This window comes from Curcuma longa, chromosome 1 (assembly GCF_044706935.1).
Source record: "Curcuma longa cultivar G26 ecotype Majalengka, Jawa Barat chromosome 1, ITB_CL_G26_1.1, whole genome shotgun sequence".
Lineage (NCBI taxonomy): Eukaryota > Viridiplantae > Streptophyta > Magnoliopsida > Zingiberales > Zingiberaceae > Curcuma > Curcuma longa.
In genome coordinates, this window is record NC_133861.1 from 812,026 (window position 1) to 822,399 (window position 10,374).

Here is a 10,374-nt window from a genome sequence, read left to right on the forward strand (position 1 = left end):
TGTAATCGATCAGATTAACACACTCAGCCTTGGTTAATCGACTCACTGATCGATTAAACCAGGCTTAAAACATTAAATCTCGATCAGGTTAACTTGGGTCTCACCCGAGCCAACCGCGCTGGATCACGTAATCGAAGAACAGGCTACCAGGCCTCCTCTGACATTGATCCGGTCCGAGGACAGGCTACCAAGCCTTCTCGGACCATAGTTCGGTACAGAGAACGAGCTACCGAGCTCTCTCTGACCTAGTCCGGTACAGAGAACAAGCTACCGAGCCCTCTCTGACCTAGTCAGGAGAATGAGCTACCGAGCCCAGTACCTCTTAGGAGAGTTTAGGAGTTACTTATCAGAGGCTGGGATTCAATCCCAATTGTCTGCACCTGGTACACCCCAACAGAACGGTGTGGCAGAGCGAAGGAATAGGACTCTTATGGAAATAATTAGATCGATGATGAGTTATTCAGAATTACCAACTTCGTTTTGGGGATATGCTCTGGAAACGGCAGCGTACATTCTGAACTTGGTACCTTCTAAATCAGTACCTTCTACTCCCACCGAATTGTGGACTGGGCGTAAGCCTAGTTTGAAACACATTCGGATTTGGGGTAGTCCAGCACATGTGCTGAAGGGAGACGCTGATAAGTTGGAACCTCGTACGGAAGTTCGCTTGTTTGTGGGTTATCCTAGAGGAACGAAGGGTGGTTTATTTTATAGTCCTAAAGATCAGAAGGTCATTGTTAGCACCAATGCCCGATTTTTAGAAGAGGACTATGTAATAAACCACAAGCCCATAAGTAAGATTGTTCTAGAAGAAATAAGAGGGGACATGTCTACTTTAGTACCAACGGTACAAGATGAGATACCACAAGTGACTGCACCGCGTGTCACAAGTGATACACAGTTACAGGTAGTGCCTCGTCGTAGTGGGAGGGTTGTTAGACAACCTGACAGATTCATATTTTTGGGAGAGTCTTCGGACTTGGTCCCTGGTGAACATGAACCTGATCCCTGGACATATGATGAAGCACTCCAAGATAAAGATGCAATATCTTGGCAAAGGGCAATGAACTCTGAAATAGAATCTATGGATTCTAATCAAGTCTGGGAGCTTGTAGAACCACCAAATGGTGTAAAAGCCATTGGATGTAAATGGGTCTACAAAAGAAAAAGAGGAATAGACGGGAAGGTGGAAACCTTCAAAGCAAGGCTTGTTGCGAAAGGGTATACTCAGAAAGAGTGAATCGATTATGAGGAAACTTTTTCGCCAATAGCCATGCTTAAGTCTATTCGGATTCTTTTATCTATTGCTGCTCATATGGACTATGAGGTTTGGCAAATGGATGTCAAGACAGCTTTCCTTAATGGAAGTCTTGAAGAAAACATCTATATGCAGCAACCAGAGGGATTCATTGCAAAGGGCAAAGAGCATCTTGTATGTAAGCTTAATCGGTCCATTTATGGACTGAAGCAAGCTTCAAGATCTTGGAACATCCGGTTTGATGAAGTAATCCAGTCTTATGGATTTATTCAATGTCCGGATGAGTCTTGTGTATACAAGAAGTGTGACGGAAACGTGGTGGTATTTCTTGTACTATACGTAGATGACATTTTGCTCATTGGCAACAATGTCAAAGTGTTGTCAGACGTAAGGGTATGGTTGTCCAAGCAGTTCGATATGAAGGACTTGGGAGAATGTGCACATATTCTTGGGATCAAAGTAATAAGGGATCGCAAGAAAAGGATGTTGTGCTTATCCCAAGCTTCGTATATCGATACTATCCTAGCTCGTTTTAGCATGCAGAACTCCAAGAAAGGTTTTCTACCTTTTAGGCATGGAGTACCTCTATCTAAAGAGATGTGTCCTAAGACACCAAAGGAGATAGAGGAAATGAAGGCAGTTCCTTATGCTTCGGCTGTAGGAAGCCTAATGTATGCAATGCTATGTACGAGACCGGATATCTATTTTGCCGTTGGCATGGTTAGCAGATATCAAAGTAACCCAGGACAGGGACATTGGACTGCGGTAAAGCATATATTGAAGTGCCTGAGAAGGACTCGAGATTATATGCTGGTTTACCAAGCAGATCAATTACTCCCTGTGGGTTACACGGATTCTGACTTCCAATCAGATAAGGATAGCAGTAAATCTACCTCGGGGTATGTGTTTACTTTAGGAGGTGGAGCCATAACATGGAGGAGTGTTAAGCAGAAATGCGTTTCAGACTCTACCATGGAAGCTGAGTATGTAGCAGCCTCTGAGGCAGCTAAAGAAGCTGTATGGCTCAGGAACTTCTTGATGGACTTAGAGGTGATTCCTGGTTTGCCCAAAGTTATCACAATTTATTGTGATAACAGTGGTGCAGTAGCAAACTCGAAGGAACCACGAGCCCATAAGGCAAGTAAACACATTGAGCGCAAGTACCACCTGATACGAGGAGAAGTTGTTGTCGCCAAGATTACATCAGTAGATAACCTGACAGATCCTTTAACTAAGGCCCTTCCGGCGAGAGCTTTGGATAGGCATGTTGAGGAGATGAGAATCAGATGTATGACAGCATTTATGGCAGCATAGTCTTTTAGTATAAGTGGGAGATTGTTGGGATGTATACTATAAGCCTAGCTTTTGTATAAACATCTATTTTGAAATAATATGAAATGAGAATCACATTGGTCAAATGTCTGCATTTTTATATAATGCAGTTGTCCACTTAATTTATATTGTAGATAACATGGTGTGTGGTGTCACACACAGAAGATCATGTTATCAGTTCCTTATAAATTATAAATAGTAGCTCACAACCAAGATGGATAGGGACAAACCATTGGAGTGGTTGTAGTGTAATTGGTATTAGTTTATCTTGACTATTAAATTACACTAGTACACTTTGTGTGTATTGAGCAGGACCGTTTGAGGTCGTTCGATTTATACTGACTATATAATCGAACTAGACCTCAGTTATTATGGATGTGCATGCTCTTAATCCCGATATAATAACAAGCACATATACTTAGTATGTATTTCTTTAATTCATCAAAGGGTGAGATTTATTCGTTAAATCAAAAGGCCCGATGAGTTGGGAGATAATGCTATGTATATGGTGTGTTGTTGATTATAGAAGGAAACTGTGTCCTAATATTTAGGCTGATGATGTCCCCTTGAGGAGCTCATAAGGATTATCATGTAAACCCTGCAGGTGGACTTAGTTCCGCATGATAATAAGGTTGAGTGGTACTACTCTTGGATTCAGAAGTTAATTAATTGAGTTGTCAGTAATTCAATTAATTGACGGACATACGATATCTTAAACACAGGGAGATTAATGCACTCATGATAAGAAGGAGCCCATATTATAATATGGGATTGGTGCGGTAGTTCAATAATAACCCTTTAGTGGTATGAGTTATTATTGATGGACTTGAGTTGGGTGTTCAGGGAGAACACAGGAAGCCCAAGCCCATCAGGAGGCCAAAACCAATTCCTCCTCTAGGTCCCTGTTGTAGCCTCTGGATAAAGCCTCGTATCCACCTAAGAGAATTCTGTAAGAATTTCGGTTAGGAAATTCTGTTAAGAATTTTTTTCTTGTGAAATTCTGTTAAGAATTTTTCTATGAAAAATTCTGTTAAGAATTTTTCTGTTAAGAAATTCTGTTAAGAATTTCTGTTATGAAATTCTGTTAAGAATTTCCGTTATGAAATTCTGTTAAGAATTCTATTTCTTCTAAATCCTAAACAAAATTTTGATATGATTTTTTCATAGAAATAAGAAATTTTGTTAAGAAAATAACAAAACTTAATAAAGAAATTTTGTTAAGAAATTAACAAAATTTTATTAAGAGATTTTGTTAAGATAATAACAAAATTTAGTTAAGAAAATTTATTAAGAAACTAACAAAATCTTATCAAGAGATTTTATTAGATTTTTTCTAACTAAATCTGGATAAGAAAAGTTTGTTAGATTCTTTCTAAATTTTCTAAGATGGCAAAGCTATAAAAGGGGAGGATAGGGAGAGGCAAAAAAACACACAATTTTTTTGTTTCTAACCTCTTCCTAGGGCGGGCACACCCTCAATCCTTTTCTCCTTTTGGTTTGCTAGGGCCGGCGCCCCCCCCTCTTCTCCCTCTTCCTCCTTGCTAGGGCCGGTGCTTAGGCATCCCTTCCTCTTTTCCCTTGCTAGGGCCGGCGCACAAGGATCTTTTTCCTTGCTAGGGCCGGCGGCCAAGTGAAGAGGAAGAAGAAGGAGAAGAGGAAGAGGAAGAGGAAGAAGAAGGGGAGGTTTCTTTTCTTTTCCTCTTTGGCCGGCTCTTCTTTAAGTCTCTTCCTTCTCCTAGCTTTAGGTGGCGCCACCTTGAAAGGATTCTTTCCTTTGATAGGGCCGGCGCCCAAAGAAGAAGAGAGGAGAGGATAGGAAGAGAAGAAGAGGAAGAAGAAGAGAAGAGAGAAGAAGAAGATAGCTTCTACCTTGAGTTCTTGCCATCGGATTAGAAGATTGGAAGGAAGGAAGAAGGAATTGGGTGGAGTCATCTTGGTAGATCGTTGCCCACACAACGTCCAAGAAGAGGAGAGGAATACAACAGAAGATCAAGAGGTCTTCGGGTATGTACAATCATCTACACAACCTACAAAGAAGAAAGGTACAACTATTTCATTCCGCTGCATAGTTGTTATTGTTTTCTTTGTATGGATCCTGAATACCAACACAAGAGCCCAATGATCTTATGCATCGATCAAGCACATAGTTGATCGAATATGAGGGTTGCTTGAAAAGAATCCGTCTTCAAAAAAATTTTTGTCTGGCAAGAATTGAACGGAACGGAATTCCAAGCTTTGCAGCTGATTATGATTTAAATCGGGATAATGCAGTAATTCGTCCAACCAACTTCTAAACTTCTTTGGTATTTATAAGGGAGACCATATTTGGTAGGGTTTGGACTTTTTCAGGATTGACTTCTATTCCTCTTTCAGTGACTATGTATCCCAAGAATCAGCCACTCTCTACACCAAAAAGATATTTGTTTGGGTTTAATTTGATGTTATTTCTCCGCAGAGTAATGCATGTTTCCTTGATGTCACTAATCAGGCTTTCAGCCTGACCTAATTTGATCAATATGTTATCTACGTATGCTTCAATATTGTGGCCTATTTGAGCTTCGATCCATGAGTCGCTGGTAAGTAACTCCTGCGTTTTTCAAACCAAAATGCATAACCGTATAACAAAAAATTCTGTCCGAGATGATGAAACTGACTTTTTCCTGATCTTCCTTAGCCCGAGGAATTTGATGATATTCTTGATAGGCATCCAGCATACATATAAAATCGCAACTTGAGGTAGAGTCCATCAGTTGATCTATTCTATGAAGAGGGTAACAGTCTTTAGGGCAGACTTTGTTGAAGTCCCGGAAATCAATACAAATCCGCCATTTGCCCCCAGGCTTTGGCACCAATACTACATTTGTGAGCCATGTCGGAAATTGAACTTCCCATATATGTCCAGTCTCAAGGAGTTTAGTAACTTCTGCACGAATTATCTTATCTTGTTATGGTCCAAAATATTGCATTTTCCGTCGAACAGGTCAAGACTCGAGGAGGATATTAAGCCGATGTTCCATTACAGTGGGCGCTGTTCCCGTGACTTCATGAGAGGTCCAAGCGAATACGTCATTGATCTGAATGAGACAGATAACTAATTTTGTTTTTAATTCGGGTGTTAAGTCGGTTGAGATTTGAGTAACTCTGTTAGGCAGGCTGAGCACACCATGTACTTCTTTCTCGGGTATCAATTGTTGTACAAGTGTCTATTGCAGAGAGTGTACTTCTCGTGAAGTTGTTGGACTTTTCGAGCCGCAAAAACCGCTTTTTGCGTTGCGGAAACCCCGGAAGTCCATGCCACCGGATCCGTGCGAAAAAATAAAAAAATTTCACATACTTGTTTCTATCCTAGATCTACTCTAGATCTACATGAAGAGAATTTTACCCTTCGGTGCGTGCCCTTCGCGTATCCCGCTCGTCCAAACGGTGCCGGATCTCGAGAGCGTCAAGTGCCGCTCCTCTATGGTATCCACACGGACAATATGGTGGAAAAACCAAAACCAAAGGTGTGCTAGCACCCAACAAGGTTTTGGCAAGGCTAGAGAGGAGAGGGAGAAGGAGAGAAAAACTCAAGGAGAGGAGAAGAGAAGAGAGTTGTTCACGTTGAAAAAAAACCATTTTTTTTCTCCTTTTGTGGCTTGTCACATCAAGGCCATTCATGGCTAATTAATCCCATTAAAGCCATTCAAGCCTTAGGTTACAAACTCTATTGTAACCCCCATGATGTGGCATCCATGATGATGTGGAGCATCACCATTGGTCACCTCTTATGCCACCTCACCTCAAAGTCAAATGGTCAAGTCAAGCATTGACCATGAGGTGGCATAAGTCAAGTCAACATAGATGATGACATGGCAAAAAGTCAAGTCAACATTTATGATGACATGGCACAAAGTCAAGTCAAACTTGACTCCCAAAGTCAAGTCAAACTTGACTATAAAGTTCTCCTTCTCAAGTCAAGTCAAACTTGACTTCTAATCTCCCAAAGTTGATCAAATCAACTCCACTAGTCTAGTTTGGATTACACTTAACCCAACTTGATTCATCACATGAATCTAATCCTCTTGGTTCATCATATGAACCTAATCTCCACCTAATTGTCCTTTGTGTGTGACCCTATAGGTTCTTGTAACGTTGGCAATGCCCTAAACTCATTTAGGTGCATAAGTAGTGAGCGGTATCTAGCAACACATCACTACTACCCAAGTTACAAGAATGTTGAGATCCAACATCACCATTGTGACTACTAATTGTGACTCTTCACAATATGTGACAAATGTCCTTCTATCCTTGATATCATGATTGATCAAACCGAGGCATAGACCGTGTCATCCTCTAATCAATCTATGTCTTGAACTCCAAGTAGACTCACTACAATCAAACGAGCTCAACATCACATGTTGACTCATTTGGGCATGGCCATGCACTTTAGTGGTCTCACTCTATCAAGAACTATGATATCACTCCCGTTATATGGGAGGGATAGATCCCATCTACATCACTCACATCCCTCCGCATAATTTGTTACATACCCAGTAATCGCCTTTATAGTCCACCCAGTTACGGGTGACGTTTGACGAAGCCAAAGTAAGTAACTCCTTATGTAGGGAACCATGGTGACTTCAGGTCCAAGGACTAATAGTCATACTAATAGCCACATGAGAAAGTATATGACACTCATATAACGATCCATGATACTTTCTCATGGCGGGTCATTCAGTATACATTCTCCAATGCATACCCATGTGTCAACTTGATATCTCATATCCATGACTTGTGAGATCAAGTCATCATGTTGACCTACATGCTAGTCTCGTCGCATTAACATTGTCCTTGAATGTTAATACTTGACTAGGAATCATTTAGAGTAGTGTTCTCTATATCATCTCACTATCGATTCAACCAATCGATTGATATAGATATGAACGATCTACTCAAGGACATTATTATACTTAGTTATATGGCACGAATATCAAGTAAGTATAATAACCACAAATAAAATGCCTTTATAAAATGTAGAAATATGATACAATGAGTCCATACAACAATCATCAAATGATTGGCTCTAGGGCTCTCACTAACAATCTCCCACTAGCACTAGTGCCAATCACTGTAGGGTCTAAGCCCTAATGACCTAGTGTGACCATCATGCTTTCTCTGTGCCAAAGCCTTGGTCAAGGGATCTGCGATGTTAGCCTCTGTAGGTACTCTGCAAATCTTCACATCTCCTCTATCGATGATCTCTCGAATGAGATGGAAGCGCCGTAGTATGTGTTTGGTCCGCTGGTGTGAGCGAGGTTCCTTAGCCTGTGCAATCGCTCCATTGTTGTCACAATAGAGCTCTACAGGCTCTGCAATGCTAGGAACCACCCCAAGCTCAGTAATGAACTTGCGGATCCAAACAGCCTCCTTTGCTGCCTCAGATGCAGCAATGTACTCGGCCTCTGTTGTAGAATCAGCTACTGTGTCCTGCTTCGAACTCTTCCAGCTCACAGCACCACCATTTAAGCAAAACACGAACCCCGACTGCGATCTGTAGTCATCCTGGTCGGTTTGGAAGCTGGCATCACTGTAACCCTTTACAGCTAGCTCTTCCTCACCGCCATATATCAAGAAATATTCTTTAGTCCTTCTCAAGTACTTCAGAATATTCTTGACCGCTATCCAGTGACGCTCACCTGGATCTGACTGGTACCTGCTCGTCATGCTCAAAGCATACGAGACATCAGGACGAGTACACAACATGGCGTACATGATAGATCCTATAGCAGAAGCATAAGGGATCTGATCCATGCGGTCTCTCTCCTCTCTAGAAGAGGGACTTTGAGTCTTCGAAAGACTCACACCATGTGACATCGGCAGAAATCCCTTCTTGGAATTCTGCATGGCAAACCGAAGTAATACCGTGTCGATGTATGTACTCTGACTTAGGCCAAGCAATCTCTTAGATCTATCTCTATAGATCCTGATGCCTAAAATACAGGCTGCTTCACCTAAGTCCTTCATTGAGAAACAACTCCCAAGCCAAGTCTTCACAGACTGTAGCGAAGGGATGTCATTCCCAATGAGTAGTATGTCATCCACATACAATATAAGGAAGACAACTGTACTTCCAACAACCCTCTTGTAGACACAGGGTTCATCTTCATTCTTGATGAAACCAAACTGTTTGATCGCATCATCGAATCGAAGATTCCAGCTCCGAGAAGCTTGCTTTAGTCCATAAATGGACCTATGCAGCTTGCATACTCTACCAGTATGCTGTGGATCTACAAAACCCTCAGGTTGTGTCATGTACACATCCTCGAGTAGGTTCCCATTCAGGAACGCGGTTTTGACATCCATCTGCCAGATCTCATAATCGTGGTATGCTGCAATAGCAAGCATGATCCGAATGGACTTAAACATCGCAACTGGAGAAAAGGTTTCATCATAGTCAATACCATGAATCTGCTTGAAACCTTTAGCTACCAACCTACCCTTGTAGGTATGCGTATGTCCTTCCATGTCAGTCTTTCTCTTAAAACCCACTTACACCCAATGGGTTTGACCCCTTCAGGTGGATCAACCAAAGTCCATACTTGGTTGGTGTACATGGAATCCATCTCGGATCTCATGGCCTCAAGCCATTTCTCAGAATCTGGGCTCATCACAGCTTCCTGATAGGATGTAGGCTCATTCTCAATGAGCATAACGTCATCATGGTCAGACAAGAGAAATGAGTATCTCTCAGGCTGACGACGTATCCTATCAGACCTGCGAAGAGGTATGTCTACCTGAACAGGTTGTTGTTCCACAACTCTTTGTGCAACAACCTCATCATCCACAACACTTTGTGGCTCCTGTTCAGTCTCCATCAAGGCCTCAGTGCTATGGTCCATATCTTGAACTTCTTCAAGATCGAACGTACTCCCACTAGTTTTTCTAGAAACAAATTCCCTTTCTAGAAATACCCCAGTCTTAGCCACAAACACTTTGTGCTGACTGGGAATGTAGAAGTAATATCCCTTTGTTTCCTTGGGATATCCTACAAAATAGCACTTATCAGATTTGGGTCCCAGTTTGTCCGAGACTTGACGTCGAACGTAAGCCTCACAACCCCAAATCCTCATGAAAGACATCTTGGGACTCTTCCCAGTCCATATCGTATATGGTGTCTTCATTACAGCCTTGGATGGAACACGGTTAAGTGTGAAGGCTGCGGTGTCTAGAGCATATCCCCAAAAGGATATAGGAAGATCTGTGTGACTCATCATAGATCGTACCATATCTAATAGGGTACGATTCCTCCTTTCGGATACACCATTCCACTGTGGTGTTCCAGGAGGAGTGAGTTGGGATAGAATCCCACACTCAGCTAGATAGTCACGAAACTCATGGCTAAGGTATTCTCCACCTCGATCTGATCGAAGTATCTTAATACTCTTGCCATGCTGGTTTTGTACTTCATTCTTGAATTCTTTGAACTTTTCAAAGGATTCTGATTTATGTGTCATCAGATACACATAACCATATCTACTGAAGTCATCAGTAAATGTAATGAAGTACCTATAACCACCTCTAGCAGCAACATTGAAAGGGCCACATACATCACTATGTATAAGTCCTAACAAGTCTGTTGCTCTTTCGCTGTGTCCACTAAATGGAGTCTTGGTCATCTTGCCTAGAAGGCAAGACTCACATGTCTCATATGATTCAAAATCAAATGAGTCCAGCAGTCCATCCTTATGGAGCTGGGATAAGCGACTCTCATTTATGTGTCCTAAGCGACAATGCCAGAGATAGGT